The sequence below is a fragment of the Perissodus microlepis genome, chromosome 7 (genome assembly GCF_051167445.1).
Source record: "Perissodus microlepis isolate ML-2025 ecotype Zambia chromosome 7, ASM5116744v1, whole genome shotgun sequence".
Taxonomy (NCBI): Eukaryota; Metazoa; Chordata; class Actinopteri; order Cichliformes; family Cichlidae; genus Perissodus; species Perissodus microlepis.
This window is the reverse complement of record NC_140467.1, coordinates 56,821,715-56,830,695: the sequence shown is the minus strand read 5'-3', so window position 1 is coordinate 56,830,695 and position 8,981 is coordinate 56,821,715. Positions and strand designations below refer to the sequence as shown.

The following is an 8,981-nucleotide window of genomic DNA, read 5'->3' as shown; positions in this document are numbered from 1 at the left end:
TTTAAAAGTACCTTTAACATAAATGTAGACTGACAAGTAACTCAACCTTTAACACAGTGATCAGTAGAGAAGAAAGAAAATAACCCATTTCAAAATTTCTAGTTCAGATCAAAATTATTGTTCTGATTAAGGAAACAGTAAATCTGGCCACATTATTGTCCCGATCCTCCAATTTTCCCTTTCCAATGTGACTAAATAAAATTCAACTTTTTTTTTAAATAAAAGCAGTTGCACACCCAGGTATTTCTTACAGTAAAAATCCTCCAACAACCTTTCAAAAGAAAATTTTTTGTCTTTCCTCAATTTTGAGACCAACTGAACCCACAAACCTGAAGCTGCAGACCCCAAACTAACCAAATTTAATGTTTCCTTAATCAGCACAGTCATTTTTAAGTCTTTATGTGTTATGTTTACTCACAGTTTTGATGCTTGCTTCTTCGACTTGATCCACGATTAGCTCTGCACCATCGCTCTGCTGTTTTCTCTCTCCTCATGCTTCTCCTTCATGCGTCCTGTCCTCAGATATAATCCAACCTGCCTCCTTGTTTCCTCCTTGACTTGTATTCGCAAAATTTCCAGTTAAATTAAGAGTAATCCAGAAAAGTTTTCCTGCTTCAAAAGCTCTTCCAGTTGCCAGTCTTCTTGTCCTCCTTCAAATGTGCATTTTATGTATTTGTATTTATTTGACTTCATATTGCCATGACAACATAACACAGAGCATCATGGTAGATTAAAGCAGGTGGTTCTGTCCTCTACAGAAATGCTGGTGTTCCATAGTGATGTAAAAGTACGCTGTAAAATGTAATATTGTGTTTAATTAAAAATATTAAATAGGCTGAACTCAGTTTTTTTTTTATCAATTTGTTATTAGAACTCGATTTAAATAAGTTACCAGTACATTTTATGCAAAAACGCTGATAAACTCAATTTATTTGAGTTGTCTTAACTTAGAAAAACTAAGTAAGATGGAAGTTTTTCTTCTCAGTGCGGAAGGATGAAAGATGTGTTTTGAAAATGCCACGTCACTACCGTCCTCCTCCCTAGCACGGATCAGTCCGCATGTTCATGGTGCCAGCATTTTTTATGGAATATGTTGAGCAAACCTAGAAAAGCGTCAGCTCAAGAGATTATTGTTGTCATTGCTGTGGATCTTTACCTGATACACTGACTTGGTGAGTAAATGTTTACTCTTATTCAAACTGATTTTGTGGCTTCTCTTAGTTTAGCACCAGGTTTATAATCGTGCTAGCTAGTTAGTGTTAGCCTAGCGTTGCTGCTGCGGCTGGGCTCATGTTACTTAAAAATTAACACCACAGCCTTAAAAACCTTATATAAAAATATGTCTGTGAAATTTTCTGTTGATTGTTTGAAATAAAAAAGTGAGATAAGAGCCCAGACAAAATTCTTCGGGGGGGTGAAAACAATAAGCCAGGAGTTAGCTGTGCTCGCGGACTGTTATCAAGCCTTGACCTCCCGGTCAGCTATCGCGCTGGTGGATAACAGAGCTCTCCGAAAACGTGGAGGCACTTTTGCAAATATGTGATATTTTGATAAATTAAGTAGATATTTCAGCATTACACAGCTACATTCTCCGCTGAAAATATCTTAAAAGGTTATTTTGTGACCCAGAAAGGGTAATCTGGGGAAAAGGAGGATCGCATATGTCGGCCATGGTTGTAGGAGCCTGTGCGTACTTGTAAGCGCGGCAATGGCGGAGGAGCGCGGCTAAAAAACTTATTACTTTTTCTGGGTCACAAAATCAACTTCTAAGATATTTTCAGGCGAGAATGTAGCTGTCGAAAGTTCAAATATCTGCTCGATTTATCAAGACATCACATATTTGCAAAAATGCCCCGACGTTTTCCCAGACGTCCATTTTTTTTCATGCTTTGTGGCACCTTGAACATCTGTGGCATCTATTAATGTCAAATCTAGCCTTTATTTAACAACATAAGCAAACTCTATGTTACAATGATTGCACAGCCATTAAGGATCAAATCGGTTTCTGAAAAATGTTCTGTTTTTTCTCCCTCTGCTTGCTTCTTACTGTCTTTGAGGCTCGGGACCAGCACTCCTGCTGTTGGACAGAAAGACATCAACTCAGTGGTAAGTATTTTGGTTTTCCAATATATTAGCAACTGTCAGTGACATTTATATTAATCAGGCTGAACTTTAATCATACTTTAGATCAGCCTGTTTTACTTATTGTTTTATTTGTTTTTTGGTTTGGGGAACTTGTTTCTTTACTGATCTTTTCCTGTCTTCTGTTATTAGACTTGAGATATGACTGCACTAGGCTGTTGCTGGTGACTCCAGTTAATTCTACAAGACATGCTGTGTAAGTAAACAAACAACAACAGTTTGGTCTGCATTTCTTGAAAGATCACATCCCCCAAACTTAGTTTAGAGGGTCTACACTGTATATAGTGAAGTCTGCAAGTTTTCTAACAGCAAAATTTGTTTTGTGCCCAAATCATTTTGCACATCATTAGAATGAAAGTTATTGGCCATGTTTGCATAGCCCTTTTTAAAATGATGCTTTCATGACATTATTGTGTGTCGGGTGGGGGTCAGGGCTATCCAGACTGACAATTGGGACATTGAATGTCACTTCTCCGGTGGGGAGGGAGCCTGAGATTGTCTAAATTGGAGTCTGTTTTATACCAAATGCAGAAAAAAATGTTTTAAGAAAGCAATTCAGCAGTTCATGTTCCAAAAAATATGATTGTTTGCTTGCAGGACACCAGGAGAGATGAGTCCTCCGTCACAGATGGTGTGGTCAGTGAAGATGGTCGCCTGCAGGTTCAAGCTCATTGCATCTCCAACCCACATCCACTGCCACTGTACTTAAGGGAAGTTAAAGACTTTCTTCTGCACCTACATTTGGATCACCTCCATCCATGATAGTCATTCAGGCAGTAATGCCTGGACTGGAAACAAGCCATCCTTAAAATATTACAACATTCCAGCTCCTGTGTTGGAATGCAAAACAAATGTGTTGTTTAAATTACAGACTGCACTTGTGACAGAACAATAAATATTTTATTTGGATTATATAAGTAATGTAAGTACAAAACAAAGTTGTGGTAGGCCTAAACTTATTTTCAGAATAATTACATCTGTGACTCTGTTTCATTGTAAGATTATAACAATGATGGCAATATAATTGTTTGTTGTTCAGCAGAACAGTGTCCAGTATGTTGGCTGTTATACTTTGTTGTGTTTGAAAATAAAAGTTGGGCTGATTTTAACATCATTACAAAAAGTGTTGTTAATTCTTTTTAATCATATTCAGGTTACCACAAATTGTTTTTTCATTTAGTTGAACTTGAAATGTTTGTCAGTAGGTAAACAATTAGTATTGTACAGTCAGAAATATCAAGTTATTCTTAATACTGCAGACTTGCAATATTAGTCATCTTAAGTAAGCTTTACTTAGTTTTTTTGAGGCAACGAGTTTCCTTAATTTTTTTGAGTTCTGGGAACTAACAAGGCTGTACAGTGTACTCAAAATGAGTAAGTTGTCCTAACTTGGTCATCTTACGTAAACTTGATCCAATTTTCTTGAGTTCTGGGAACAAACGAACTTGTACAGAGTACTCAAAATAAACAAGTTGTCCTAATTTAGTCATTTTTAGCTAAGCTTTACTCAATTTTTTGGAGGCAACGAGTTTCCTCAATTTTTTTGAGTTCTGGGAACTAATTCGATTTTACAGTGTGTAAGAGCAGGAATTTAACTACAAACCCTCATAGTTCCCATCAGTATCATTCATTCTGCTCTGCCTCAATGGTCACAGTGGCTAGTTTAAGTACGTTTGCCCCATAGAAATCCATTGAGTCCCTTTGATATATGTTTAGACCTTCATAATTTTCAGGGTGCATGAGTGTTATATCTCCATCTCATCCTAAACATTTTACCAACATGTAAAAGGCATACGTCCACAAGATTTTGATTTGTTTAATTTTAATTGAAACTTGTTTTATTCTGAATAAATGTGTGAGATGGCCCTCAGGCCTCTAAATCCACATCCAGGTTTGGGTGACTTCTTGGATTAGGGGAGTATTATTTAGAGCAATGTTTGTCACTTTGGTTAATTGCTAAACTCAGGCCGTTTTTGTTCAGTCTTTTTCTAACTGAACTTTCACATTTAACATGCTAACTGAAGTCTGTAGAGTCTGAGCTGTAGCTCTTTTATTTTCTGTATTGTACAGTCTGACTTAGGGGTGAATTTGCTGGGATTGGTGACTGCGTTGCATGTTTTGAATAATCTTCTTCAGAGTAGACTTTTGGTGTAAGCTGATAGTGAATGAAGAAAACTATAAAAAGCTGCTGTGGTTTTAATTTTCCAAGAGAGGTAATGCACATAATGCAGAGACGAGCGCACGGGGGATATCCAAATTCTAGGAAGGCAGCCTGCTGCTGTACACAGGCGGATTCTTCTCAGTCATAGTTCTTAACAACTTGACTGTTTTCTCAAACCACACAAAGAGTGCTGTTTCCATTCTGGGAAGTCTACTCATTGGTGTAGGAAGCTCTTCAAATTATAAGTAGCTATATATGAGCAGCTATATTAGCTTTGACTTAACATATGTTAAATATTATACTTTCCTGTTTTAAAATTTATGATGGCTCAAAATTCAAACCTTACAAATTAAAACCCTGAATCATCACCACCTGTGTGAACTACAAGGGTGCCATCATTTTTCTTTTCAATCCATTAAGTACCACATTTTACACACTGAGCAAGAAAGGAAGTGAGCTCTTCATGGTGACCCCAGAAATTTTAATGTATCACTTTCTAGCATACTACTGACACTGCTCGACATCTTTTTTTTTTTTTTTTTTTGCCTGTCCCGTTTGGTTCTTTTGCCATCAGAATTATTGTGTAAAGACAAAGAAAGATGCCCAACAGATTTACTTTACCAAATGGACCATCCCAGCCTTGCCGTATTGATCTATTTGATTCACCTTTGCTTTTGTTGTTTATTTTGTTTTATTTTCACTTGCTAAACATGGGACAGATTTGACTGGGGGAAAGAAAACGGAGAAAGAAAGAGGAAAAGAAAAACAGCGGGGAAGAGGAACGTGATAAAGGTCAAAAAAGAAAAACCAACAAAACAAACAGACAAAAAAATACATATATCAATCACCTGGATCACCTGTCAGGAAAGAAAAAAGAGAAAACGAGCAAAAAAAAGAGAGCAATATAATAAATAACATCATCGCGATGATCTATGTGAATATAACAGTAAATACTAAATATTGAATATTATTGTGCAGCACGTAAGATCAACAGCGCACAGTGTGCTTTGAGGTAGGAGCCAGAGTGACCGAGGGGGGGGTGTCACTGCTCGACATCTCACAGTACAGTATAAGAGTCCCGCCACAAGGAGACACTAAAGGCTTTCAAACCAACAGTTTCTGCTTCCAAAGTGGCGCCAGCCGTCACCGCCGATCATCGTACTTATGTAACATAGACTGTGGATGCATGTTTAAGTTGATACATCACTTAAAGCCACCACTGTTCAGGCATCACATCTGTCCATTAGGTTTCCCTTTCATACTCAACATTTTTATCCCTGGGTACTAACTTTTTTGTTTTTGCTGACTGTTTATTTATTTGTTTGTTTGTCTAATGCTCTTGTTGCACTGCTAAATAGGCTGTAGCCAACATGATTTATAAAATGATTATAAAATCTAAGAAATTACTGCATTATTTCACCTACTCTTATTAAACTCACTTTCCTAAAAACTGATTGCAGCTTCTACTTTGTTTAGTCAATGTTATGTCTCTAAATTATTTCATATCATTCATGGGAGATATGCTTGATAAATGATAAGTTAACAAGTCACTGCTACCAGCCTAATCAATTCATTGGGGCGACCTGCGTGTTGTGTTGCATTGTCTGATTTGGTCATAGTGTGTAAACACCTCTAGAGGCCACTGTTGTATAGCTGCTGCAAACTGAACGTGCCCGTACCAGAGGTTATACTTAAAATGGCAGCTGCCAGGAAGTCTCTTTGGACATTTGTGTCCGCCCTTTATGAAATAGATATGTTGTATTACAAGGTACTAATGCACCCTTGCATTGGTAAAATAAATTCTACTAGAATAGCTAATACTCCCTTACAGAAGATTTATTTTGACCTTTCTAAAGCCTTCTTTAAAAATTAGAAAATAAAATGAAAACAGGCATATCAAAACAAGCCTACTAGAAATACTACTCTGCATTACATCCTAACACTTGGCTAAATCCTAATATGTAATTCTGGTTTAATAGTTTATTACACTAAATGTGATTATGCACTAAAAAAAACATGTTGGGTTTACTTAATTCAATAGTGGACACTGGTTGCACACAGATGTTTTGCTTTGGCAGGAGCTTAAACAACTGAGGTGAAGTTATTCATATTCAATAAACCTGTGCAATTTGTGTTGATAAAGTTTGATTGAAACAAAATATCCAATTTGAGCTCCTGGATATTTTAATCCTTCACAATTTTCACACTTTATTCCAACACTATTCAGTGACTTTTACCCAAATACTATTTGGTCACTGAAATACTATATGTTATCTTGTCTGTGAAGGTTCTCAGTCATCCAGGTCATCGTAGTCAAAGGAGCTTGCAACTTCTTTAAGTTACGTCTTCAAGTAACTTAAAGAAGTCCAGACGCTTTTCTTTGCAAGCTCCTTTGACTATATGTTATCTTCAAATTACATGTTGGTATTACATTCCAAATACACAATTTTCCAATGAAGGCCTTATAACAGATTGTATTGTTCTCTTCCAAGATTGTTGCCAGCATCCACTAGTACCCTTTCAAAACAAAAACGCTAATATCACTGCAGTGACAGTAGGTAAACCAGGGGTCTCAAACTGGCGGCTCGGGGGCCACTTGCGGCCCACGTCACCCCTACTTGCCACCCCTACTGTTGACGTGAAGAAAGGAAATACAATTTGGCCCTTGAAGTTAGTTTTTGTTACGGGGGATTTTGTTGTTGAGTGCAATTTGAAAATAAGTTGTTAAAAAGCAAAAATGTTTTAAAATGAGGGCAATATGAGCAGAGTAAAAACATGTTGAGGGATTGGCTGTATTAGTTCAGTGAGAGAGTTATATGTGAAGAAAACAATTTTCACTAGCAGTCAAAAACTAATGTGTTCACTTATGTCTGCATTTTTATTTTGTTAAATATGGACAAAACTATAGTAGAAATGCTTCCACATGTCTGGCCAGAAAGAGAGTATCTTTCCTTTTTATTTGTTAGTTCAATAAAAAGGTTTCAGTTAGTTACGAGTGAGAAGTTTTTTGCATTCGCATTTGCAGTTTTGCTATACAATATTTGAAACTTAAAACAAACAAACAAAACACTACATTTTCTGAAAGATTTGTGGGTGTTTTCTTGTTTGTTTGTTTTTGTACTACTTGAACACTAAAGTGGCCCTCCAATGACATGACAGTACCAGCAGTGGCCCACAGCTCATTTAAGATTGACACCCCTGCTTTAAGGTGTTATTATGTGGATATGTTGGTTTTATTTAGTTGCTGTCAACAAGTGGAAGGTAACCTAATGAAGCCTGTTATTTCTTTCTGTGGCTCAGAAGTTGGAAATTTCAATAACAGTGCGTTATCCAATTACTCAGATTGTCAGAGGAGTTCACTATATACTCGATTAAAATACTCCATCTTCGATCCATCCCATACAGGTCACCCTGACAACACTGAGCAGTCCCTTCAGTGACAGGCTGCTGCTGCTGTCAGACTGTACACTGCACAACAGCAGTGAATGTACACCACATATGAACACACTGGGGTCTTTACATATATCAGTGTGCAATACTAAATACCTGCTACTATTAACACCCAAACACTGCACTATGTTTCATTCTTCTTCTACTAGTAATCTGTATAATTGCATCATATATGTGTATATATGTATGTCTGTATATGTATGTGTGTGTATTTGATAGAGTGATTTACATATATAAGTACATATCTATTCATTGTACCTGCATAGTCTATATTTCTTCTATTTTTGCAAAGCATTATTGCTGTTAGGTATGCTGCATGTGTTCATTTGTTCCTGCCTTGTGTACTCTGCTGCAGTAACAATTTGAATTTCCCAACTTATCTGAACTGTATCTAAACCCAGCTGATATCTGGCTAAATTTTCTGGTGAGCATCCAAATCACACTGGACTGAAGTTTACACTGTATAATGCCTGATTTCTTGTAAATATTTAACGAAATATATATTGATAAAATGCTTAACAGGCCACAGTGAACAATGGAAAATAAAATTTAAATAAATAATTAAAAACACTCAAAAATATATATATTTTTAGAGATGTCTTAACCTGGTTATGCTGTACCATCCAGATGAAGTCGTGAGCCAAAGATCCTTTAAGTTTCATCTAATGAACTTACCTTTTCCTACATATGAGAAATGATCTGGTGTGAAGTAAATCGGGTTTGTATATATGTAGCCTCAGATGAGCATGAAACTTCATTTTTGACCTGCTTAATAGCAGTCTCAAATATTAAAGTCTATTAAATCAATTAACCAATGCAGCAGCTGAAATATGACACCAAAGGCCACTCTTAATACAGACAGAAGTCAGGTAGTCAAAAATCTCTTATTCTGCTTTTTGTATTCTGAACTTCTTGAGTGGACAGCCAACAATCCTACAAATAGACTAGAGGATGTGCCTGAAATGTTTGTTAAAACAAATAACTGGACCTTACTTGTTAAGCTCAATGTTCTGACTGTCACATGGAGTCTTTCAGGTTGTTTTACGTTTACTATCACAAATGAATGTTTTTTCCCCTAATGAATATACATTTTAGGTCTAAAGTGTCTAAAATCTGCAGTTTTGGAATTTTTCATGTGGGATAACAAAATTAAAAAAACAAAGAAAAAAAACACTCCAAAAAAACAAGTGATACATGTGATGAAGGACTGACATAATTTGATTCATAA

At 36.4% G+C, this 8,981-nt stretch overlaps 1 long non-coding RNA gene across 1 annotated transcript; it reads left to right on the top strand.

Moving 5' to 3' along the window:
• The first annotated feature begins 256 nt into the window (after positions 1 to 256).
• On the top strand, positions 257 to 3,928 carry LOC146384266 (uncharacterized). Its single transcript, XR_014800826.1, has 3 exons — positions 257 to 2,106; positions 2,275 to 2,338; positions 2,740 to 3,928. It is a non-coding gene; the product is annotated as an uncharacterized LOC146384266 (long non-coding RNA).
• The last annotated feature ends 5,053 nt before the right edge of the window (positions 3,929 to 8,981 follow it).